Here is a 26,110-nt window from a genome sequence, read left to right on the forward strand (position 1 = left end):
GTCTGACCTCAGCTCAGGTCATGATCTCACGGTTTGTAGGTTCAAGCCCTGCATCAGGTTCTCTGCCATCAGTGCAGAGTCTGCTTTGGATCCTCTATGCCCGTCTCTCCGTGCCCCTCCCTGACTCTGGCATGCTCTATTTCTCTCAAAAATAAACATTTAAAAATAATAAATAAAATCATTTTTGCAATATGATTCATTAAATCAAATATATAGTGGAATGAACTATAAAAGAGCACATATTTTCTTTGTGCAAATCAAATCAACTCTTTAAATCAAAATATTAGCCAGTCCAGATCATTCAAAATAATAGGAGTTCTTTTAAAAAATTTTAATGCAACATAATGTATTTTTCTCCAAATACCTGAATATATACAATGGTAAGGATAATGATATTTTACGTTCTCTAAAAATATATTATTACAGGAAGGAGAATCTTGGCATGAATTAATCTCAAACCAAAGAGAAGCCTAGAAAATCTGCCTGATGAATACATGTTTATTGTGAGAGTTTAAGAAAATTGAGTATCATGTCATGTAATCATGTAAGAGGCTATACCCAACGTATGCAAAAGGAATGATTTGAATACATTAAATACAATAAGCTTTGTATTACAATAGGGAGATATGAAGGTAACATTATTAAAGAATGTCTAATGTCAACAATAGCCAAAACATGGAAAAAGCCTAAATGTCCATCACCTGATGAGTGGATCAAGAAGATGTGGTATATATACACAATGGAGTATTACATGGCAATGAGAAAGAATGAAATATGGCCATTTGTAGGAAAGTGGATGGACCTCGAGGGTGTCATGCTAAGTGAAATAAGTCAGGCAGAGAAGGACAGAAACCATAAGTTTGCACTCATAGGTCTAACAGGAAAACAGGAGAAACCTAATGGAGGACCAGGGGGAGGGGAAGAGGGAAAGAGAGTTGGGGAGAGAGAGGGACGCAAAACTTGAGAGACTATTGAATACTGAAAATGAACTGAGGGTTGAAGGGGGAGAGGGAAAAGAGGTGGTGGTGATGGAGGAGGGCACTTGTGGGGAAGAGCACTGGGTGTTGTATGGAAATCAATTTGACAAACTATTTTAGAAAATGTCTATTAGTACTGAATGCTATTAATATGAACTTGCTGATTTTCTATTATGTATCTAGTGTGGCCATAATATCCTGTTATGTGTGTGGACAATACAGAGAGGCAAAAAGTTTTATCCACATGAAGTGTCTAAGTAAGAAAGGCACAAGGAAAGAGGTATTTATTTTTTCTTGTTAAGTTTATTTATTTATTTTGAGAGACAGGGAGAGAAAGAAAGAGCATGAGTGGGGAGGGGAAGAAAGAGAGAGGGAGACAGAAAATCCCAAGAAGGCTCCACAGCCGTCCTGATGTGGGGCTCAAACTCACGAAGCATGAGATCATGCTGGGATCCGAAATCGAGAGTCAGACACTTAATCGACTGACGCACTCACACTCCCAGAAAGATACTTCAAACGTCATAAGCCCAAGTACTGTGATAAAGAGTGTGCACATACCCTGCAGTAGATGGGAAAGGCCACGGAGGACACGTTCTGTCTCAGGTAGGAGAGGTTATTTAGAAGTAAGGGAAAGGGAAGGAATTTTAAGTTAGAGGGGTAAGAATATACAAAAAATATATATTTTTTTAAGTTAGAGAATAAGGAGGAAGTCTGGCTGTAGTGGGGTGAGAATTTTAAACAATTAAGAGCATACTGGCTTTTAAGTTCATTGCTTTAGCCCAGTGAACTACAAATATGAGTAAACAAGCCCATGGCGAGAACGTATTCAACTAAGCGTTTTCCCAGGGCAGAGTTCTGAGGTTAGGATTTCAGGATTAAAGGCCTATTGAGTGTAATAATAAGTTCTATATAAAATAGAAAAATGCTTTGCTGTGCATAGAGATTATCTAATAAACATGCCTCACATTTTGTATCTGTGAGGAGCCAAAAAAGTCCATCTGTGCTCCAGAAATTATTCAACCGTCTAGAAAGAACCCAGGCTCTGCCTGAGCTTTATATTTAGATAAACACTTATGATCCCATATAACTAATTGCTCTTTAGTCAAGGATACTTTCATCTTCTTCTTTATAAGCCCCAATATTTTTACTAAGATTTCCTACACATTGCCTGTGTTCTTTACTTAAGAATCCGGACTAATATCATAAAATTGCTTTAAATTTCATTTCAGAGAAAAGGAATTTTTGGAGGAGTACAAGTGTTATGCCCAGATTTTAATATCGCCCCCAAAAAACCAGAGACCGCCAGGGAGGCCGAAGCACACATGCAAAAGCAAAGGGCTTTATTACGGGTTTAGGCTCGCCTGGGCCTAAACTCGGGCTCACAGACTTCACCGGTGTGGGGGATCCATGCCAAGAGCCCTGAACAAAGGTGGGGCAGGGCTTTTATGAGTTTGGGAAGGGGGAGTTACAGGAAATTGTGACAGAGGTACAGTGATCCAATTATTATTACACAATATTATTGACAGCAGGTTTATCCAATTACAACATTTAGAGTGTTAACCAATCACAGAGCAGGCCCAGGACCCAGGACCCTCACATAGGGTGTAACTAGCCTTAGGCTATAACTGATCTAGGCCTGCCCTTAGGAATGTTAAGGGTATTACAAGGGCGGCCCCTCTTGCCTTGGGCAATGTGTACCAGTCTAATAGTTCTGGAGAGACTGACCTTTAGACCTAGTTTAGAGGGGAAACTTAAAGCCTGTCATGGCATCTGTTAGGTTCAGATTCGTGTTCTTACACAAGTAAGGGAAGAAAGACGTTCTCTTTTTACTTCATGCACCTCTGCATTGTTTGAAAACCGTATTAAGCATTTATTACCTCCAATAAATATTTAACATAATAACTTTTTAATTGTCATAAAATATGCATAACATAAGATATGTCATGTAACCATTTTCCGTGTACAATCCATTAGCATTAAGGGCTTTCCCTTTCCTGTGCAGTCACCGTAACTTTCCCATCCAGATCTCTGGCATTATTCCAAACTGAAATCCCATACCCATCAAACATGAACTTCCTCCCTTCTCCACCTCAGCAACTGGAAATCATTATCCTACTTTCCCTCTGTATGGATTGGACCACTCTTGGTCCCTCATATAAGTGACATACAATTTTGTCTTTTTGTGTCTGTTTCATTTCACTTAGCCTAGTATTTTCATGATTTATCCATGTGGTGGCATGTAGCAGAATTTCATTCTTTTTAAGGCTGAATATTGTCTTGTTATTTCCTCTGTTTTTGTTGTTTTTCAATCCCCGCCGTTCTAATGGATGTGGGGTGGTATATCACTGTGGTTTTGATTTGTATTTCCTCACCCATTAGCGATGTTGAGCGTCTTTGCATGGGCTCAAAGGACCATTTGTTTACCTTCTTTGGAGACATGTCTATTCAAATTCTTTGCAGATTTTAAAATGGGATTGCTAGTTATTTTGTTGGTTTTCATTCCTTTGTATGTGAATATCCAGTTTTCCCAACACTGTTGTTGAAAAGGTTGCCATTTCTCCACTGAGATTCTTAGCACCTTTATCAAAAATCATCTGACCACGCCCTCAAAGGTTTATTTCTCTGCTCTTTATCTTTTTCCATTGGTCTATTATGCCATGACCACACTTCTTTGATTATGGTAGCTTTATAGTAAATTCTGCAAACAAGAAGTTTGAGTTCTCTTAGTTTGTCCTTTTTCAAGATAGTTTTGGAAATACTTATTTCTCTCATTTTGCCAGTTTTTATTATACATCTTACAGCTTTATTATCCTTAATTTCCTTCTTTACTTTCTTCTTAGTGTTTATTTGATTTTTCATAGAAAAATGTTTAACTTCCCTTCATATTTTCTTTCAATGTATATTCTCTAGCTATTATCTTTGTGGGGAAAATGGGGATTACACTCAAAAGCCTAAAGTAAAAACAATCCTATTTGAATTTATACCAGTTTGATTTCAATCACATGCAAAACAGCTCTGTGAGTTACTCTCTTTCAGTAACTGATGTCATGAATTCTACCTTTATGCTTTGTGTGTCCAAAACACATAACAATTTTTGATGCATTAGTCTCTCAAAACAAAAAGTCAAGTTATACAAACCAAAATTACAATAACACTAGAAACATACTAGTTAACTCTAATATTTTTTAATCTAAGCATCAGTTATAAGTTTTAATATTCAGAAAGTGTAAGGAGGCCGGTTTGAGACAATAGAAGGGCACAGATTGCCCAAGGCAAGAGGGACCACCCTTGTAATACCCTTAACATTCCTAAGGGCAGGCCTAAGGCTAGTTACACCCTATGTGAGGGTCCTGGGTCCTGGGTCTACTCTGTGATTGGTTAACACTCTAAATGTTGTAATTGGATAAACCTGTCAATAATAATTGGATTCCTGTAACTCCCCCTTCCCAAACTCATAAAGGCCCTGCCCCACCTTTGTTCGGGGCTCTCGGCATGGATCCACCACTTCAGTAAAGTCTGTGAGCCCAAGTTTAGGCCCAGGTGAGCCTAAACCCTTTGCTTTTGCATGCGTGACTCCGTCTCCCTGGCGGTTTCTGGTTTTTTGGGGACGATAAAGAAATCTTGGGTATTACAAAAGCTCTATTATAAATATTTATAGTAACTAAATATTAAATGGCAACTGGAACTTATGGTTATTTATAGATTATTTCAATTGATATTATACAGATAATAGAAATCAAATTAAATTTTATTTATCTCCAGAGTGCCTGGGTGGCTCAGTCAATGACACGTCTGACTTTGGCTCAGGTCATGATCTCATGGTTGGTGGGTTCAAACCCTGCATCAGGCTCTCTACTGTCCTAACAGCTTTGAAACTGGGGCCGGCTTCAGATTCTGTGTCTCCCTCTTTCTGCCTCTCCTGGTTTATGTTCTGTCTCTCTGTCTCTGTCTCTTTCTCTCTCTCAAAAAATAAACATTAAAGAAACCAGAGTATTTCCACAGAACATATTTTATAAAAATCATTGTTGGGCAAATCACTATCAAAGTAAATTGAAATTTTTTAGTTTTAAATCTCTTTTCACAGGATAATTTATTTTTGGGTTTAAATTTCAATAGCAATATTTAAGACCTGTAAAATGTTCTCAATTTTGTGATAAATGTCTTCAATATGTTTTAAAGTCTTAGGAACAAATAATAGAAAAACATATTAAAGTCACTAGGAAAGTAAACACACTGAAATACATATCATATTAGAGCTCAACCTCAGAAGGACAGTTCTGTTTCTGGTGAATAATCTTCTACCTAAAACAAACAGTTTCTTGTTTTGTTTTTTTATTTTGAATGAAGCTCCAGTTTTAATTTACTTGCACCTGTTAAAAACAGAAAAAGCTTTGTTTCACAAAATCTTTTCAGTGCATTTTAAAACAGGACATTATCTATAACTTAAAATATTTTTATGAGGCTTCTGGGTGAAATGTGTTTATTTAGACCATTTTTACGGTTTATGGTTTACGGTGAAGTAGAGAACTGGATCCTAATTTTTAAGTCAAGCATTCCTTTCATGAGTAGAACTGGAAGTGAACTAGAAAGTGCAATTCAAATCTAGGATGAAAAAATACATATATTGTTTCCAGAAGGGAAGTGCAAACAGAAATGATTCCATCACTGAATCAAAATGCCAAAGTCAAAAAGCAGCTACCAAAGTTACATAATTTTCATAGATAGTACTCAGATCACATTAACATTGTTAATTTTAAAACTCTTGTATTCCAAAAAGCATAGAGCAAAGCATTAATGGCACATAAAAGAAATTATTATCCAGACCCACACTTAAAAATTTTAGTGCCACCCAAGCCACAACTGTTTTTCTTTCTAGAGCAAAGGATTATGCATGAAGGGAGAAATGCATAAACAGGTTAAGGTTTGGGCCCAAATTTTTAAATGGAATAAGGAGTTTTCCACATATATCCAAGCAATTCTTTGGATACCGGACACCAGCTGAATACCTTACAATTCAATTTAATTCTGACACTATCTATCTGAAGATAGCATCAGAACCCCAAATTAGGGCCCCATCTTACAAGACCAGCTCCCACTTCAGACATTAGTCACAAATCCAGGTTATCAGCTGTGCTTTGAGTTTTTAGGGAAGCTTTTTTGCATAGACATGATTGATTAAATCATTGATGGATTCAATCTCCCCTCCTGCTCCCCTCCCTGGGGAAGGGGAAGTTAGGGGGTGGGACTAAAAACTCTAACCTTCTAATCAAAGGTTGGTTACAAAGACACCTCATTAACATAACAACAGGCACATCCTCCCCGCCTTCCCAGCCATCATTTAAGGAATTACAAGGATTTTAGGAGCTCTTGCCAGAAATGGGACAAAGATTAAATATGTTTTTCTTATTATAATTGACAATATCGAAGGGTTGCCTGGGTAGTTCAGTCAGTTAAGTGTCCAACTCGTGATTTCAGCTCAGGTCATGATCTCGAGGTTCATAAGAGAAAACCACGTCTGGCTCTGCACTTAAGATGCTCTCTCTCCCTCTCTCTCTCCCCCTCCCCTGGTTGCACACACCCTCTCTCTATCCCAAAATAAATAAGTAAACTTTAAAAAGCCCACAAAGATTAGCACACAACAAGAGCTCAACAATAAATACAAGGAGATATTTAAAAATAGAATCTAGTGAAACAAAAAAATAAATTTTGAATTAAAAAATTCCATAGATGACTTAAATATCAGTTTATAAATAGTTGAAACATTTAGTGAAATGGAAGGTATAGAACTAGAAGGCATATCAGTAATCACACAGAAAGGCAAATACTGTATGATATCTCTTATGTGGAATCTAATCCCCCTCAAAAAACAAGCTCATAGAACAGATTGGTTGTTAGAAGCAGGGGATAGGGGTGTGAGAAATGGGTGAAGGGGGTCAAAAGGTTAAAAAAAAAAACAAAAAACAACCTCTTAGTAGATGGAATAGATGGAAACTTCACTAATAGGAACACTCAGAAAACATGATACTTAGGGGTATAAAAATAGTATTCCCACAAAGATAGAGAAAAGATGATATTTTCTACCTCCAGTATTATTCTGAAGACTACTAAAAGTCTTACTACATAAATAAATTTGGTGCAAGAAAAGCAGTATAAAGTTTAAAAGAAAGACTCAACTGAAATTGAATTGAACTTCCAATTCAAATACAATTTTTTGTTAACAATATCATTGTCTAGATAGAAAATGCAAGAAAATCAAACGAGAAATTATCAGAAAGCATTAGATTCATAAGAAAGATTAAAAGAAAAAATAAACCACACAGGATCCCATTCACTACTGCCACACACAAAAATTCTAAAATACTCAGGCATAAATTTCAGAATATATTAGATAAAAAAATTATAAAAGGCTTTTGAAGAACATAAAAGGGGCTCCTGGGGGGCTCAGTCAGTTAAGCGTCCTACTTCTGCTCAGGTCATGATCTCACAGTTCCTAGGTTTGAATCCCATATCAGGCTCTATGCTGATAGCTCTGTCTCTCTCTCTTTCTCTCTAAAAAATAAATAAACATTAAAAAACATTTTTAATATGGTTAATATTAGTGCAGTGTTTCACAAATGAATCACAGAGTTCAGAAAATAAGAATCATTATATATGTTAAAAATAGCATTAAAATTATTAAGAAATGGCATAACTATTTAATACATTAAAATTAGATATTAGGATACATAATAGAAAAATTCATCAAGGACATAAAAAAAGTCTTATATGGAAGAATAAATATATATGGCTGACATATGAAAAAAGTTCGATTTTATTGTACATCTTAGATCTTAGTGATCTAAGAAATGCAAGTTAAGATCACAGTGAGGTGCTATTTTACATTCATTAGACTGACAAGTACTTGGGAACCTGACACACATCAAATGCTGTAATGGATACGAAACAACAAAAATGCATGTGCTCCTGTGGAAGTTGTAACTGATACAACCACTTTGGCAAACAACTTACTTTCTACTTTGTAAGAAATATAAAGACAGCTATATCCATGGCTCAGCAAATTTTTATCCTAAGAAACTCCTGCACATTGTATACCATGAGAAGGATACAGGAATATTCCAAATGCTTAAGGGAGATAAAAATCCATCCACTGGAAAGAGACACACCAAACCAGTTTTTGTATAACTACCATGGAGTATTATGCAGCAATGAAAACAAATGAGTCTTGTTTACAAATGACAGAGATGAGTTTTAGAAATATCATATTGAATTAAGAATACGAGATCTGGGAGCCTACATATGAATCTCACCAAAAACAAAAACAAAAAGAAAAACCTAATCACGGTATTGGTAAGCATAATTACATATGTGCTAAAATTATACTTTAAAACAGAATTGATAAGCATAGAATTAAAGTATTAGTTACATCTAAGAAAGCCAGGGAATGAGATAAGGAACCGACACCCAGGTGAAACTTCCCTTTGAAGGGTAGTTTTTCCTGAATGTTTATTTATCTTTTGAGAGAGAGAGAGAGCATGCTCAAGCAGTGGCAGGGCAGATAGATGTGGGCGGAGGCGGGGGAGGAGACAGAGAAAGAATTCCAAACAGCTCAACATGGAGCTTGACCTCACAAAACATGAGATCATGGCCAGAGCCAAAACCAAGCATCGACTGAGTGAGCCACCTAGGTGGCTTAAACGTCTCATTGAAGAAAACTACATATTGAGTTTCCATTGCTAAATAGAAATTAGAGCTAGTATTTAGTTCTCATTAGGAACCCTGAGAAGCTCAGCCAAACATTGTAAAAACAAGAAATCATTTTGTAAGTGGATATTCCTGGCCAGTATCATTATTCTACCATATGACTTAATAATGTAAAATTACCAATAGGTTCAAGACGGAAAGACTCACCTTCCCAGAAAACCTACCTAAAATGATTACACTCTCCTAGTGTTTCAGGTGGCTTTCTAATTGGAGGCCACATGGTTTTAAATGGCAGTTTGTCTGGTCAAAGTTTGCTGGCTCAAAGCTGGCATTATGAAGGATTACCTGAGGTGATGTACACTGTGATGAAAGACAAAGAATCAAAAACAAAAACAAAAAACATGTGATGACTCACTGGGTTGGCCAGAAACATCATCTATCGCTGAAATAATAGAAGGTGGTGAGCTGGAGTTCCTCTAAAGATAAAATTAAAACTTCCTATGGTTTTTTTTTTTAAGTTTATTTATATATTTTGACAGGGTGATAGTGTGCAGAGAGAGAGGGAGAGAGAGAAAATCCCAGCCCGACACTGGTGGAGCTTGATCTTAGGAACCATGAGATCATGACATGAGCCAAAATCAAGAGTCAGTGCTTAACCCATTGAGCAACCCAGCAGTCGCAAAAACTGTCTATGGTCTTAAACAGGAATGAGTTTAGAATGAAACTGAAATGTCAGTCTTTTTATGAGCCAATTCATTGAACCTATTAATCATTTCTGATTCAAGATCAGTATTAAAATCTTGGACTATAGGGAGATAAAGGGAACAAGGATCGAAATGTTTGTGTTGAAGATCACTCACTGGTTGATCCACCTTTCTTGTATTTCTCTCATAATTCTCTCAAAATTGGTATTTTTCCTCCTGTTATTGTTCAGAAAATTATACAAAATTGCCCCTTATCTACCAGGTCTGTGATCATAGTTCTTCTTCCAAAAAACCCATATATTTTAAGTCACTTATAGAGAACATTTAAGCAGATATTGTATTAGGCAAATAAAACAATAAAAAGTTATTAGTCTCAAAAAAGCACAAAATTTTAAACAATCAGAAGTAAACAATACAGAGCAACAGTTTTTTTTTAATATAAATTCCTAAAATCAAGATTAAATTATTAAAAGCTGGTGGTGTAGCATATATATGTATAATCTTATAGATATGTATTTAAATATTATATATATTTAAAATTATATATATAATATTTTTTTTACTTTTTAATGCTTACTTATTTTTGAGAGAGAGAGACAGAGCATGAGCAGGAAAGTGGCAGAGAGAGAGGGAGACAGAATCGGAAGCAGGCTCCAGGCTCTGAGCTGTCAGCACAGAGCCCGAAGTGGGGCTCAAAACCACAACCGCAAGATCAGAACCTGAACTTGTTGAACACTCAACCAACTGAGCCACCCAAGTGCCACAAATTATATATATAATTTAAATCTTCAGTTAATTATGAATGTATTGGCTTAATGAGTTTCAGTGTGCTCAAAGCTATATTAAAAGGCCATCCAGAATTTGTGCTAGAAATCTCTGTGGAAAACACATAAATTTCCTTCCAGTTTCTTTAAAACTTAGTAGACTATGGGCGTTTACAAACTTCACAAGACAAAACACACCACCATGAAAATAGGTGTCATATTTGAGAAGGTATTTATGCTGGGTCCTCTACATATGATGGGATTGTCATCTATAAAACAACACTTGTAAGTCATCATTATTAATCCCACTTTATATGTAAGGTAATCCAAGCTGAGAAAGATAAACAAGGTTCATGGTTATAAAAATGTGTCTCAAACCAAGACTGGCTTTATTTCAAGGCCCATGTAATTTGCTTCAAAATTTAGAGCAGTTGTCAACTTTACACATGCTCCCTAAAGGACTTACTTCTGATTTTGCTTTTTCTCTGTTCATTTCATTTATTTGTTCCACAAATACGTATTGAAGACTTTTTCTCTGTAGGCCACCATGTGAGGGATTGAGGATAGAGAATTGAAGATCATAGCATCTTTAGGATTAGAGAGTATCTCCAGCCAGCTGTTGGAAAATCTCTCCAGGAGGGAGACACCTGTAAAGGCAATTGCCCAAGGATGACTGATTGTGGGCTGTGCCACAGACCTCCAAGGAGTGGCAGTACATATTCTCCAGGCAGTGCAATCAGCTGTGAATAATGGTTGTGGTGATCAATAAATAGCCAACTGGTAAGGGCAGAGGGATAGAGAAGTTAAAATGGTTGGGGTCGGCATCAGAGCTCTGCCATTCATGAGCTGTGTCAACTTGGACAGTTTGTTGAACCTTCCCATGTTTGTCTTCTCAATGGCAAGACAGGAAACTAATAACACCCAACTTCTTGTAAAAATTGGAAGAAAACATAAAGCACCAGACATACAGAAGATATTCAAACACAACTGTTACTACTATCATTGTTATTGTCCCTAAACTTGCCCTTCACATATACCAAACTTGCTCTAGTACAGAAGAGCATCATCTACTCAAAGAGAAAAAAATTATAACATCATAAATAAGAGTTACCAATTCAGAATTTTCATTCTGGAATTTATAAATAAATTTTTTAATTATTTTTTTACTTGCTGAAATACACAATAAATACCTTCAAAGTTGATCATCATTCTTTAAAAAATGTAAGAGCTCAAGAAATGGAATTTGTTGTTTCATTCTGTTGTCATCAGTCAGGTCCCACACATGGCTTATCATCCTCTTGCCAGAAATCCTCACAACTGGTTTCTCATTGAAATCACCCTCATAACTTTAATACCTACTTATATCTAGTTCCCAGATTAAATGGTTTGGGATGGAGCTTCAACATCAGGATTTTTAAAGCATCCTCAAGCAAAGCGATATTCAGTCAGCACTGAGGGCCACCGCCTTGCCCATCCCTTAATAGCTTCATGATACACCTACCAGTGGCTGATTGAAATTCCATGGGTGGGTTACAGTAGAAGAGAAAATTAATGAGCTGTATAATATGGCTGAGGAAATTACCAGGATGCGTCACAGAAAGAGAGAAGAAAAAAATGGATGCAAGATTAATAAACATGGAAGATAAAATGACAGGTTCCACATGCTTTTTGTTTCAGAATAAGAAGGAAAAGATAATAGGTAGCTGTCTATATGGGAAAGAAGTGTTCATCTTGAAAGAGAAGTAAAAATCCTTGGTTTGATAGTTTTTTGAGGCACCTCCACACTGTTTTCCAGAGCAGCTGCACCAGTTTACATTGCCACCAACAGTGTAGGAGGGTGCCCGTTTCTCCACATCCTCGCCAGCATCTATAGTCCCTTGATTTGTTCACTGTAGCCACTCTGACTGGTGTGAGGTGGTATCTCAGTGTGGTTTGGGTTTGTGTTTCTCTGATGATGAGTGACGCTGAGCATCATTTCATGTGTCTGTTGGCCATCTGGATGTCCTCCAATGTTCATAGCAGCACTGTCAACAATAGCCAAATCATGGAAAGAGCCTAAATTTCCATCACCTGATGAATGGATCAAGAAGATGTGGTATACACACACACACACACACACACACACACACAATGGAGTACTACATAGTAATGAGAAAGAATGAAATCTGGCCATTTGTAGCAAAGTGGATGGACCTCAAGGGTGTCATGCTAAGTGAAGTAAGTCAGGCGGAGAAGGACAGATGCCACATGTTTGCACTCATAGGTCTAACAGGAGAAACCTAATGGAGGACCATGGGGAGGGGAAGGGGGAAAGAGAGTTGAGAGAGAGGGATGCAAAACCTGAGAGACTATTGAATACTGAAAACAACTGAGGGTTGAAGGGGAAGGGGGAGGGGAGAAAAGAGGTGGTGGTGATGGAGGAGGGTACTTGTGGGGAAGAGCACTGGGTGTTGTATGGAAACCAATTTGACAATAAACGATTTTAATAAAAAGATGAAAAAAATTCTTGAAGAAGTATATCAAGTTGGAAAGGGGAAGATACTCAAGAGGACAGGATTTGGCATTCTGAGAGAAATCTATATCCAAGTGGGGTTAAGATCTAGATAATAATTGGAATATATTTGTAATTTAGTTACAAATGGGTGAAATACCATTAAATCCAGTAATAAAAAGATAACATCCATGCCAGACACCACATTAGGTATGTATATTTCCATATCTAGTAAAAACCCTATAGGAAAGTCATTATAATTCCCATTTACAATTGAGAACACTGAGATTAAGAAATATTAAATGTAGGTTGTAGAGGTTAAACATGGCAGAGTCATCATTTAAGCCTAGAAATATCTGGCTCCTGCAGCAAGCAAAGCAAGGAATTAATTTTACTCTGAGTCAGGGAACGGACGATGTCCTTTGGGGACTACTTGTCACCTGAAACAAAGAGAAATTGGATTTTCTCATTAAATCAGCCATGCGACTTTTTGGAAATCAGGCAGAAAAGCAAACTGCTTCTCTCCTTGTCATATATGCTAATCTCATGTATGATTGCTTTAAAGCTCTTTTATGGCCGAGCACACATTAAGCAAATAATTTCAGGATAGAGTAAAATTAAGATTGCATACTTTATTCTGCTTATTTCCTAGAGAGTTACTTCCGTTCAGGAAACACATGTGGGTTTTATTATGATATTTCAGTAATTCTTGCAAGGGAGGTGAGGTGTAATAAAACATTCTCATTTTAATACATCAAAAAGAGTTGAAAGCAAAGTGTGAATAAATATCCTCAGCAAAAAAAAAAAAAATACAAAAAATAATTCAATACATTCCTGGGAGACTGGCCATTAGGTTGTAGGAGTAGATGTGAGGGTGGTTTTATTTAGTTTTGAGAAGCCATTGCATCTAGACTCTGCATTTTTGTAGTCCTGGAAACTGGATTGCAGGCAGAAGTGTTTGTGTATGTGTTAATGTCCGTACATGTGTTGGAACTTCCTGTCAATAGCAATTGCTAATAATGGATGCATCCAGAATGGACAAACAGATCAACCATAAATCGAGGTTAAGTATGAAAACTTTGCATGTAGTATTCTAGCTATCTGTGAGATTTCCACAACAAAACTCTTTCTCCCTAGTTTCCTTGGGTACGGAAGCAGCCTGGTGTTCTTCCCGTCTCTTCATCATCTGACCCAGGGATGCTACAGTACACATATTGTGCCAGGGGTGGTGGGGTACCAGTCACAGTAGATGTGTGCCCCAGAGGTGCCATTTAAATACAAATCATAATGCAGAAGGTCCTTTCTGGGACTGTGACGCCTAGTGGCCCTGACCTGGCCACCTGCTTGCCTTCCCAGCCTCTTTTGGTCCCAAAGGCTCTTTAAATACTTCAAATGTTTGTCATGTTGGCCTCTTTTAGTTGCCTAAGTGCACAATGCTTTTCTGCCCACAGGCTCTGCACTTAGGCTCCCTCCCTCATTCATTCAACAAACATTGAAAAAGCCATCTCAGTACAGAAGCCAAACATTGATGATATTGAAAAGAATGATTCATTTCTTACCTGCATGGTAAAAGTATTGTCATCATGGACAAGCAGAAGAGTTCAAAAAAATTAAGCATCAAGCATACCCTAAGATGGAACACTGTGTGTTTTATTATTTTATGTTTCACCTCTGTTCACTGAAGAAGAAAGAGTGTATAAGATTATCAGAATTCTGAGTCTTTATAACAGAAATCCATCTTAAACTGGGTTAGCAGAAAAGTGTAAGCGGTGAAATGCTCAGATAACTGGAACACCCAAAGATTGTGTCTGAGACTCAACAAGACCCAGGAGACCAAACATATTCTGAACTTTCCCCCACTGTTTTATTTATGAATTCCTCCTTGGATTGATTTCTCTTTTCTTTCTTTTCCTTTTTTTTTTTTTTTTAATTCTTAATGCTTATTTATTTTTGAGAGAAAGAGAGAGGGACAGAGCACGAATGGGGTAGGGGCAGAGAAAGAGAGGGAGACACAGAATCTGAAGGAGGCTCCAGGCTCCAAGCTGTCAGCATAGAGCCTAACACGGGGCTTGAACTCACAAATGGCGAGATCATGACCTGAGCCAAAGTCTGATACTTGACCGGCTGAGCCACACAGGCACCCCTTGACTTCCCTTTCTTGTTTATCATGCCTTCTTGCTTCAGATAGGCTTTGGGGTTGTTGTGTTTTGTGTTTTTTGTGGTATGTGTGTGTGTATGTGTTCAGAGATCATGATCTGCATCTTCAGAGACTGTGATCCAGAAAGAAGAGAAAGCTTGTCTGTCAGCAAGTGTGTATCAAACGTGTGGTTAGATTGCTTGGCTCAGTCATGAATGAAGGAAGGGGGATAGGATATTGTGCCTAACCAGTCCCAGCCCACATGCCTACACCCCTAAACTAGAGGGACCTTAAAGCTCTGATTCTTCCAGAATAACTAACATAAAAGATGAGTGGCTTCTCTCCAGAAGGTGTATGGTTTACCAACCAACAGTAGGAAAATGAGAATGTGCCCTAGATAACGGAAATCATAGCTACCCGTCTTTATTCTGATCACTCTCAAAACAGAATCTAAGACTAGGAACTGGGTGTGGGTTATACCAGGAAATGAAGAAATGCAGCAAGTAGAAGAGGAAGGGAGAAGAGCTAGGAAAGGATAAATGAATGACCAGATCCCTGGTATAGTGACTAGGGCTTCCTCCCACTGAGAACCCTCCAGAAACCAAGTGGTTTCTGAGAATTGGCCACCGGAAGCTAAGACAGTGGGGGTGTTTATTCTCGGGTGATCATTCCCCTTTGAGAAAGTTGTGCCAGGGGGCACTACCTCCTCTTACTTCCGGTGGCAGGAGGAAGCTCTCAGCTAGAGAAGGCCAGAGTGTTGGCCCCACAGTGAGCAGCTCTTGCAAACCAGGAAAGGAGCAGCAGGAAGCCAAGGGGCAGGGGACAAGGTATCAGCAATACTAATAGCACTACTGCAAACACTGCAATACAGAAACAAGCATCCAAAGTAGAGCAGGCTGTGCAACACTTTTAAATTTCTAATAAGATAGAGGAAAAATAAGAACTTTTTAATATTTTTCACCACCAAGCCTCAGTTAATCAATTCACTAATGGAAACAATAAGGTTTCCTCTCTGTCCATTGTTTAAGAAAACAAGAAATAAACTTGTCTTCTCTAATAGTTAATTGGTAGACTACGTGCCAGCACTCAGTCCCTGGTGGCAAGCAAGGTCTACTGAGGGAAGAGGAGGGAATCACCTGGAAACAGCACGGTGTCTGGCTACTTCCTCCCAAAAATGGGCATTTCAGGTTTTTGGAGTTTACAAGTGCCCAGTTAAGTGGATTTATGGATAATATTATTAACTAAAGTGACACTCAAAAAATCTGAAGTGACTTACAGAGTTTGCTTTTTGAAAAATGCACCACGTGGATAATAACAGTTATAAGATGACACAGGAGAGCAAGGAAATGCAGAGGTGAGATTTCTCTGGGGACAGAGAATATATGGTATAATACATATATATGTATAATGTTAATCCCATGTACTTTATTTATTAAGTGTGGTCAATTTGGGAATATTTTGCGTGTGCTTGAAAAAAAAAGTTTCACCTTTGCTTGTGGCAATACTTTGTTTATATATAGTAAGTCAATTTTTCAAACCAGTTCAAACCGTCAAAATCTGTTTTAATTTCCTAATTTTTGGATCCTTAATTCTGTTGCCACTGAAAGAAAGCTTTATAAAATCTCCCATTAAGGGGGCACCTGGATGATTCTGTCAGTTAAACACCTGACTCTTAATTTTGCTCAGGTCATGGTCCCATGGTTCATGAGTTCAAGCCCTGCATCGATTCCATATTGACAGTGTGAAGCCTACTTGGGATGTTTTCTCTCACCCTTCCTCTCTGCCTCTCCCCTGCTAGTTCCCTCTCTATCTCTCTCTGAAAACAAACATTTAAAAACATTTTAATTAAAAAAATAATAAAATCTCCCCTTATTTTTATAGAAGAATGTGTGTGTGTGTGTGTGTGTGTGTGTGTGTGCGTGCGTGCATGCACGGATTCAGGTTTTTAGCACATGGTATAAAATACAATCTCATCCCTGCCACTTTTCACATGAAAATTAATTAACTTATTTTACTTCAAACATGTTAAATATGTCATGAAATACAATTATATGTGTTTTTTCATTTAATTTGATTTCAAAATTATCTCATAATCCAGCCTAGTGCCTAGATATAGTGAATTCTAATAAAAGAGAATGCTTCATCTTGGAAAACAGACCTCATAAATAGATGCTTTGACTATATTTTTGTATGTAATATACTTGCTGATTCATCAAACCTCAGTAGTAGGTTTTAAATAATCACCTTCAACAAAATGAAAAAAAATATTGAAGCACTTACATTAAAGAATTTTTTGTGTATGTTATACTTACAATTTGAAAAGCACATAGAAATATAGGGCCTAGAAAGAAATGCAAAACCGAAATGAGAGGGAACAAGCAATAAGGAAAATATATTGCAGGATAGATGATTATCTTCTAACTCCCAAAATACACTCAAAGATGTTTAGCTTCAGCGTAAAGAAATCATTTGCATTTTAAATTTGAAAATTTAGAAAAAGACATATATTTCTTTTTTTATACAAAACATTTTTTTGTTCCAAAAACAGGTGCATCCATTTACTATGAGACAAGACTAATCAGGCATTTAATGGAACCGTGACACAGAGTTGGCACTCAATAAGCATTAGTTGAGTGAAAGAAGAGCTGAACTGAGAGCAATCTAATGTTTGTGACAAATTAAAATGCTTGTAGGAAAATCCAGAAGTGAAGTATCCAACTGCATTTAGATGAAAGTCTAAAATTTTAAATGTTCGCCTAATATTTGGGCAAGTGTTTATCATCATTCATGGATAGGATCAGTGATACTTTTGGTTTTGACCCTCCACTCATTTTCTTCAAATCATCAGCATGTCTCTAAAACTATTGTATTTGGACATCCCAACTACATCTAATAAACTATCTTATTGTGAAGTAAAAATATTTATTCAGACACCTCGGTATTTGTTTTTAAGTGTTGATCACTGCTTCAATGTCAAGAACAAAATCTTAAGCCTTAGTAGAAAGATACATGAATATGTTTTTGATCTTTGGTAGAGAAATATTTTTTTAAACAAGACACAATAACATTGACTAATTGGGAAAGAGGAATTGTTTCTGTTAAAATGTCCTTTTGTTCATCAGAAATGCTTTAAAGAAAATAAAAGCACACTTTATAAATTTGTACACACAACCATGAAAGGAGTAACTCTAAGAATATACAAAGAACTCCCAAACTGAATTTATTTAAAAAATTTTTTCTAATGTCTTTATTTTTTGAGAGAGGGTGAAGCAGAGTGTAAGTCAGGGAGGGACAAAGAGAGAGGGAGACACAGAAGCTGAAGCAGCTCCAGGCTCTAAGTTGCACAGAGCCCAACACGGGGCTCTACCCCACAGACTGTAAGATCATGACCTGAGCTGAAGTCAGATCCTTAACTGACTGAGCCACCCAGTCACCCCTCCAAAACTCAATTTAAAAAGCATCTGTGACCCAATAGAAAGGAAAGATACTCTAAAAAATTAATTTCAGAAAAGAAGAATCCCATTGTGCTAAGAAACAAATGAAGAGATGTTTAACATCATTAGTGAAAGAGGACAATACAATTGCAATGACTTGCAGTCACTTTGTCAGCTACAAGTCCACGACATTTGACTGGCAAATTTTAAATCTGGAAAAAAAAAAACCCACACACAATAGTTCAAATAAGATTTTGAAACACAAAATCTACTATGTATTGTAATTAGAGGGTGGTAATTAATGCAGGTCCTTTGGAAAATATTACAGCTTCATCTCCTAAAGGCTAACACTCATATGCTCCAGGCCTGACTGCGTCACTTTTAGGCACACCCCAAGAGAAGTTTTTGCACAAAACAACAGGGGCCAATATAAGAATATTGATAATAATACTGTTCAGAATGGCAAAACATTGGGTGGCAACAAAAGTATGTACCCAAAGAGAGCCAATGAATAAACTAGTCATACAATGGAATACAATATAATGGTCAAAATTAATGAACTATAATGACATGCAATAACATGGAGGGATCTTGGAAAAACAGAAGTGCATAAAAAACTAAAATGAGGGGCACCTGGATGGCTCAGTCAATTGAGCATCCAACTTCGGCTCAGGTCATGATCTCAAAGTTCATGGGTTTGAGCCCCACGTCTGACTCTGTGCTAACAGCTCAGAGCCTGGAGTCTGCTTCAGATTCTGTGTCTCCCTCTCTCTCTGTCCCTCCCCTGTTCACGCTCTGTTTCTCTCTGTCTCTCAAAACTAAATAAATGTTAAAAAAAAAAAAAAAGGTTAAGGTGGTGATGCCTTATAAAAAAAAAAAAAACAACTAAAATGAATCCCAAAAGATCAAAAGATTTCATACTGCAAACGATTTTTGTAAGTTAACAAGTGAAATAAACATGCTTACTTTTTTAAGGAGTGTCTATAGATGTAATCAAACTAGACAAAAATAGAAGCTAAGGAATACTGAAAATGAGGCCCAAGATGATGTTTCTGTCAGATGGGTGGAGGCAGGATGGACTGGAGAGGTACATGTAAATTACATCAAGAATTTGCTTTCATTTGAGTGGGGGGCTTAAGGATGCTTACTAGACAATTAGAAATGACTGACTAAATACATAAAAGGGGGCCATGTATGGGCCAAAAAAGGAGAGGGTGTCATGACCATAGAATATATCATGATCCAATGCTGTGCACCTCATTCCAAAGCAGTAGAAACAAGAAAGCAACATTATGGTCCCTGCAGGAGCAGAGGAGAGTATGTCTCTAAACAAAGGAATGGAGTTATGCTAAGGATGGCTCTTTCAGACTCTCTGTAGTAATACGACCAGACAGCCTTTGTGTGTTACCAGTGATGTACCAGTCATGCTGATGCACATGTTTACACACATTATCTCCCTTAATCCTTGTTATCAGATTCATTTTCCATTGGACTGAAAGGAAAACTGATGTTCAAAGGATCTCCAAGGATTCAACCCAAAATGTAGCAGAGTTGGCATCAGAGGGGCAGACAGAAGAGCTGGGAGATGCTTAGGCAGGCAAAGCAGGGGCAGGGATGGGGGGTGTCTTATAAATGGATCACTGAAAAATAAAAACAAAAGGCACTGCATTAGTCAGAGTCCCGGCTGGAGACAGAAGGCATTTTCAGCTGAACCGGTGGCTCAAACGTAATGAATGTTATGTTAACAGAGTTATGGGCAAGGTCAATCAAATCAGCCGGGGACGCTAAGTTTCTCTGGCATCAGCAAGTTGTACCCCTGGAAGGAGCAAGGGAGGAAACTCTGAGAAGAGCAGGACCCTTAGAAGTGTGGGGCCACCAGGAGCACCTATGTAACTCAGTAGAACTTTGGCTCAGGTCGTGATCTCATGGTTTGTGAATTTGAGCCCTGCATCAGGCTCTCCACTGTCAGCACAGAGCCCACTTTGGATCCTCTGTCTCCCTCTTTCCCTGCGCCCCCCTCAAAATAAAATATACATATAAACAAAGAAGTGCGGGGCCCCTTGACTGGTATTGTAATCAGAGAGACAGCCACCACAGCAGGCACACACATCTGACAGCATGTCTTGTTAACTGAACACAATATGCGACAAGATCCAGGAATCTGGATCCAGTACTGTATAGGCACAGTTGATGTTTCCAACCCCCTATATATTCTTGGATGTAAACAAGAGATTCAGAATAAGCAGTGATAGCTGTATACAGTTTTTCCTTTCTGCATTATGTTTTTTCTGATGTGAAGTTTTAGATGAGGCACAAACATAAATCAGCAAACAGACAAAATCTAACTTGAATAATGTACAGTGAAACACTGGGGTATAATATTGTTCTTTGTAGGGGCACCTGGGTGGCTCAGTCGGTTGAGTGTCCAACTTTTGCTCAGGTCATGATCTCCCGGTTTATGGGCTTGAGCCTCACATCGGGCTCAGTGCTTTGGATTCTGTATCTTCTCTCTCTGCCTCTCCCATGCTTGCTCTCTGTCTCTGTATCTCTCGCAAAAAATAAATACTATTTTAAAAACCTAAAAACAAAAAAAAAACTGTTCTTTGTAGAGAATATCATTGACTATGCAAAAATAAAATATAAAGAAATATAATTTCTATAATGGAAAAAATATCAAATTTTAAAGAATACCAGGAGAAATGACAAAAGACAATGGCCTTGTAATGTCAGAGATACCAAAAAAGTCAGTATTGAATGCTTTGATCATTTTCACCAAGAACTAGACTCTTGTTCTAAATAAATGAGTCAAGTAAAGTTATTGAGCAACTTGCTCTGATTTTTGTAGAAGAAAAAAAATTGGAAACTTCTTCCCAATGTAATAGAAGTGTGTGTTGAATTTTTTGTTGAAGATATTTTAGTGGAAATGTTACAACTGCAGAGATATTTAATTTTCTAGAATCAACTCTGAAAAAATAAAGTTCTAAATAGTATTGTAATTTCTGGAATTTATTATAAAATAAAATTTTTATGAATTTCTGCCAAACTTAAACCTTATGTTTAAGACTTATGTTAACTATTTTTAGATTTGTTGCTACATGTGAAAAAAACATTTCATAATTAAAGCAAATAACATGTTTCATCATTTGGATAGAAGTGTATCTATGAAAAGAACACTTTTATTTTTTTTTTAATTTTTTAATGTTTTTTATTTATTTTTGAGAGACAGAACGAGCAGGGGTGGGTCAGAGAGAGAGGAAGACACAGAATCTGAAGCAGGCTCCAGGCTCTGAGCTAGCTGTCGGCACAGAGCCCGACGCGGGGCTCGAACCCACGAACTGTGAGATCATGACCTGAGCTGAAGCCGGACGCTTAACCAACTGAGCCACCCAGGCGCCCCGCAAAGAATACTTTTAATAGGTCACAGAAAAATTGGGAGAAAACTGAAATTATAATATTATTCATGGCTGTGGTAGATTAATAAATTGGTATAGGTTTTTCTTTTAAAAATATAACAATATAATTTAAAAGTATCAATCCATTACATTTTCCTCTTTTGAACCTCAATATTTTTTTTTAATATTTATTTTATTTCCATCTTAAGTTTCTTTTAAACTTTTACTGGCATTATTATATATATGAAGTTCCATTAAAGAAAATTTTCACTGTCTGCATTTCTTCTCTTGCTATAATAATCTTTTCAAGATTATTACTGAAAATAATCTTTTCATATAGAGGATTGTGTTAAAAATGATCTAAACCAAGTGTCAGTATGCCAGTTATATTAGAGAAAAGAATGTGCCTCTTCTTTCAAAAACTATTCCACTTTGACAGTGGTGACTGGGTGGCTCAGTGGGTTAAGTGTCTGACTTTGGTTCAGGTCATGATCTTATGGTTCATGGGTTTGAACGCCACATTGGGTTCTCTGCTGTCAGCTGAGAACCTGCTTCAGAACTATTCCTCCTTGCCGTTTCTTCTTCCCTCCCTCTACTTCTAGTTCCTACAAGGAATGAGAAAGAGGATTAAAGAAAAGGGCAAATTTCACTGTCTTCTTACATGCCCTGCTGTTGGAATCCATGTTAGATGCCCTCTGGAAAGTGGTGATGTTCCATGGGCTCCGGAGCTGGGTTTCCTTGGGAGATCCTGTGGGAGCTCTCCTCTGCACAGTTTTCTGATGTGGCTGATGCGAGTTTTGACCACTGTCCCATTTCAGCTTCTATTTGGAAATACATCCCACAGCCTTGTAGAGCATGCTGGCAGACCATGCTCTTGAAGAAAGAAAAAGCCATGTTTTATTTGTGTCCACCAAACCCAAGGAAAACCCATGGATTCTTGCCTTCCCAAGCAGCAGGAATGAAGGCTGCCTGAATGTTGCCTGTTCCTCTCCTACTTAACAGAATTCTGCAGAGCAGCAGGCACCTGTCTTGCTGTCCATGTGCAATCCAGCTCCAGGATGTGTCCCAAATCCCACATACAGCACTTGGCAACATGGCAGCCCCAATGGGCAGAGGTGATTTCCTGTGGCCTGAGTTCCTACATGGAGTGCAGTGCTGGTCTCCCACTCTTGCTCACAATTCCAGTGTTGGTCACCGGTTGGTTGTTGCTGCTGTTGTTTTAGCTTCAGGAGCTTAGCACTCCCAGGAGCGGGCAACCCCTTCAGCAAGGAGGACAAGAGTGGCAGACTTGCGGGCTTTCCAGGCGGGAGTGGAGAGATTCCAGTTTCATTACTTCTGTTTTCTCTGTGAAGTAAGAGATGTCTAGGAGAGGTGCAAGAGAAGATGGGAAGGAATTGATTTAAAGAGAAAGGAAATGATTTGAAAAAGGTTTTTTTATTTGGAAAAATGTATAAATATTGGGAAAGCAAGCTAATATGAAAGAACACATCTATTTTTTTTAATTTTTCTTTTATTTTTTTAAGTTTGTTTATGAGAGATACAGACAGCATGAGTTGGGAAGGGGCAGAGAGAGAGGGAGATACAGAATCAGAAACAGGCTTCAGGCACCGAGCTATCCGCACAGAACCTCACACTGGGCTGGAACTCACAATCTATGAGATCATGACCTGAGCCGAAGTGGGACGCTTAACCGACTGAGCCACCCACGTGCCCCAGAACACATCTAGTTCTATAAATTGTTGACCATCTACTATATACAAAATACTACCCATCAGGGAGCGGGGTATACGGGCCAAAGGATGACACAGGTAAACCTCAATTACACAATATTGTCTGTGAAGATGGGCTGATCGTTCATGAAATCATGTACGGAATCCCTGAGATTTTTCACTCAAATTATCCCAGACGCTTCGTTTTTGAAATTAGAAAGATAGAAAAGAACACAATGAGAACAATAAAATGAAGATTGAGTGCTCATTTCTAATTAACACAATGTTCTGTTTCTTTCAATAATACTATGACTTCTTAGACATTACTCTGTAAACATATGCAAATGCATATATATATAATATACATACATATAACTTATTTATACACCTATACATTTTTACATATTTGCATATGTGTATATTATATATATGTTTATATATGTATATTTATGTATGGTTCTTCTACGGTGCATTTAAAAATTAAAGCTTCCAATATGTTTCGAGCAGACTATCACAGAGCTTACACCCATAAGTTAAATGGATCTCAAGTAGATAATTGGAAGGAAAAAACTCTATTTTTTCAAGTCCAAGTGAATCAGTTTTCAAAAAGCCCTTCCTTTCTGCTGTCTCAGATGTATTTACAGGACACATCTGATCTCTTCCTAAACGCAACACATCACCTCTGCTATTTTCAGAGCCCTAATTCTCTTCAATTGCTCTGTCCACAGCTTGACACATCTTTGGAAATGATCCCTTGGGGGGTCCAGCATATTCTATGAAGGAGTGAAAAAGGTCTTTGTTTTCATACTTCACCTGTGAGTTCCCGTCACCTCACGTTGGAGAAACAACAACCACATGATAGTCAATGTTTCCCTCATTTGCTTTTCATCAACAGTCAGCAGGGCATGTTTTCAAAGGGAGAAATATCTTATTTTCATGCAGAGGGAAGGACACGCAGACCTTTGATGTTGCTTTCTTAAGGGAAAATACGACTGCTGTAGAATCACTATTTGGTCCTGGTTGACATCCTTTGGTGTGCAGGAAGAATTTTCCTGTGTGAGTCATCTCATATGCCTTGCACATACTTTTTATTTGACACCTCATATAAGAGGCAGTCCCTCCCATTTTTCATAGAGGAGTAATTGCAAAACAGCTTTCTCACAGTAGGTCAGCAGTTTCCTTCTAAACCTCCTACCTCTGGGTAAGCTTTCTCTTACATTCGGCAGAGGCATCACCATGATTACCTGTGGTTTCTCTTTCTAAAACCGTCTTTTATATATGTCTCCTGTCTCCAAACAGAAAAAGATAAAAACGAGAGAGCCTATGAAAAGAAGCCTTGCTTCCTGGAGGCATGTAGGAAGAAAATGGTGCCTTGCCTTCCCACCACATGGCCTTGTTTTACAACTCTCCACGGTGGGCTTTGAAGCCCAGGGCTGGTCAGTGGGCAGCTCCTAAGGGAAGTGTCAGAGCAGAGCTGTGGCAGCCTGGCTGCTTTGGGTCAACTACCACCCCAACCACCCCAACGTCCATGTCTCCAAGTGGCCCCCAGAATTTGTATTCATGGATGGAATTCTAGTCCAGGAGGGTATAATAAAAAAAAAATCAAAGATAAAAATCTGCTTCCGATGTTTTGAACCTTTATTTGACAGGTGGTGGGAGATGAACAGCTGTATATATTTGTCAAAATTCACTGATTTTTACCATTTTAAAGAGTTATATTATTTGTGCATTAGAGCTCAATAAAATTAATTTTTAAAGTAAAAAACTATTAGCTATAAAAGTAACAGATTTTGTAGAATATGCTTGTAATACAAAGCTATTTTATGATTTTCTTTGAGAGATAGAGAGAGGGTGAGCAGGGGAGGGTCAGAAAGAGAGGGAGACACAGAATTTGAAGACAGGCTCCAGGCTCTGAGCTGGCCGTCAGCACAGAGGCCAAAGCAGGGCTCAAACCCACAAACTGTGAGATCATGACCTGAGCCGAAGTCAGACGCTCAACCGACTGAGCCACCCAGGTACCCCTATGACTTTTTTTTTGAAGTTTATTTATTTATTTATTTATTTGGGAGAGCAAGAGTGAGAGAGCATAGAGCATGACACAGGGCTTGATCTCACAAACTCATTAGATCATGACCTGAACCAATATTAACAGTTGGACACTTAACTGACTCAGCTGCCCAAGCACCCCTATTTTATGCCTTTTTATTAAGATATGATATTACCTTTATAATAGAAAATAGTTATTTAAAATAATTATGACTGGAAAAAAGTACCCTATTCCTGATGTAACCTAGAGTAACATAATTACCTCTTCTGGTAATTAAAAAAATTAATATTAAGAATTTTTTAAAATGCGAAACTAAACCTGATTCCACTTTTTGTATCACCATTGAGTTAATTTCTGACTTTTTCTTTCCTCACCCATAAAATAGGAATTATATCTGTCTTATTAAGATCATGAGGTAGTTGTGAACATGACAAGAAATAATAAGCTATGAAACAACTTTGTAAAGTGACATAAATGTTTAAGTTTAAATTTGTAACCCACTGAATGATCTAATTAGTCTCAAAGCTCTTTCTTGTCATGGACTAGATCTCATCCACATTGTGGCCTCCAGCAGACGTCCTAACACTGTGAATGTATACAAGGTGCTCAATAAATATTTGTTGATTGTATAAATTAAAGAAGTATAATTAAGTACCAACTATTGCCAGGGACTATCGTAAGCACAGAAGGCAATATACATATTCATGAAACAAAGATTCTATATGGAAAAAATAACACATGTACACACACTTAA

At 37.7% G+C, this 26,110-nt stretch overlaps 1 long non-coding RNA gene across 1 annotated transcript; it reads left to right on the forward strand.

The window, feature by feature from the left end:
- The first annotated feature begins 1,530 nt into the window (after window positions 1-1,530).
- Window positions 1,531-24,895, forward strand: LOC115287352. The gene is made up of 3 exons (XR_003906447.1): window positions 1,531-1,580; window positions 24,038-24,124; window positions 24,609-24,895. It is a non-coding gene; the product is annotated as an uncharacterized LOC115287352 (long non-coding RNA).
- The last annotated feature ends 1,215 nt before the right edge of the window (window positions 24,896-26,110 follow it).

Source organism: Suricata suricatta, chromosome 3 (assembly GCF_006229205.1).
Source record: "Suricata suricatta isolate VVHF042 chromosome 3, meerkat_22Aug2017_6uvM2_HiC, whole genome shotgun sequence".
Taxonomy (NCBI): Eukaryota; Metazoa; Chordata; class Mammalia; order Carnivora; family Herpestidae; genus Suricata; species Suricata suricatta.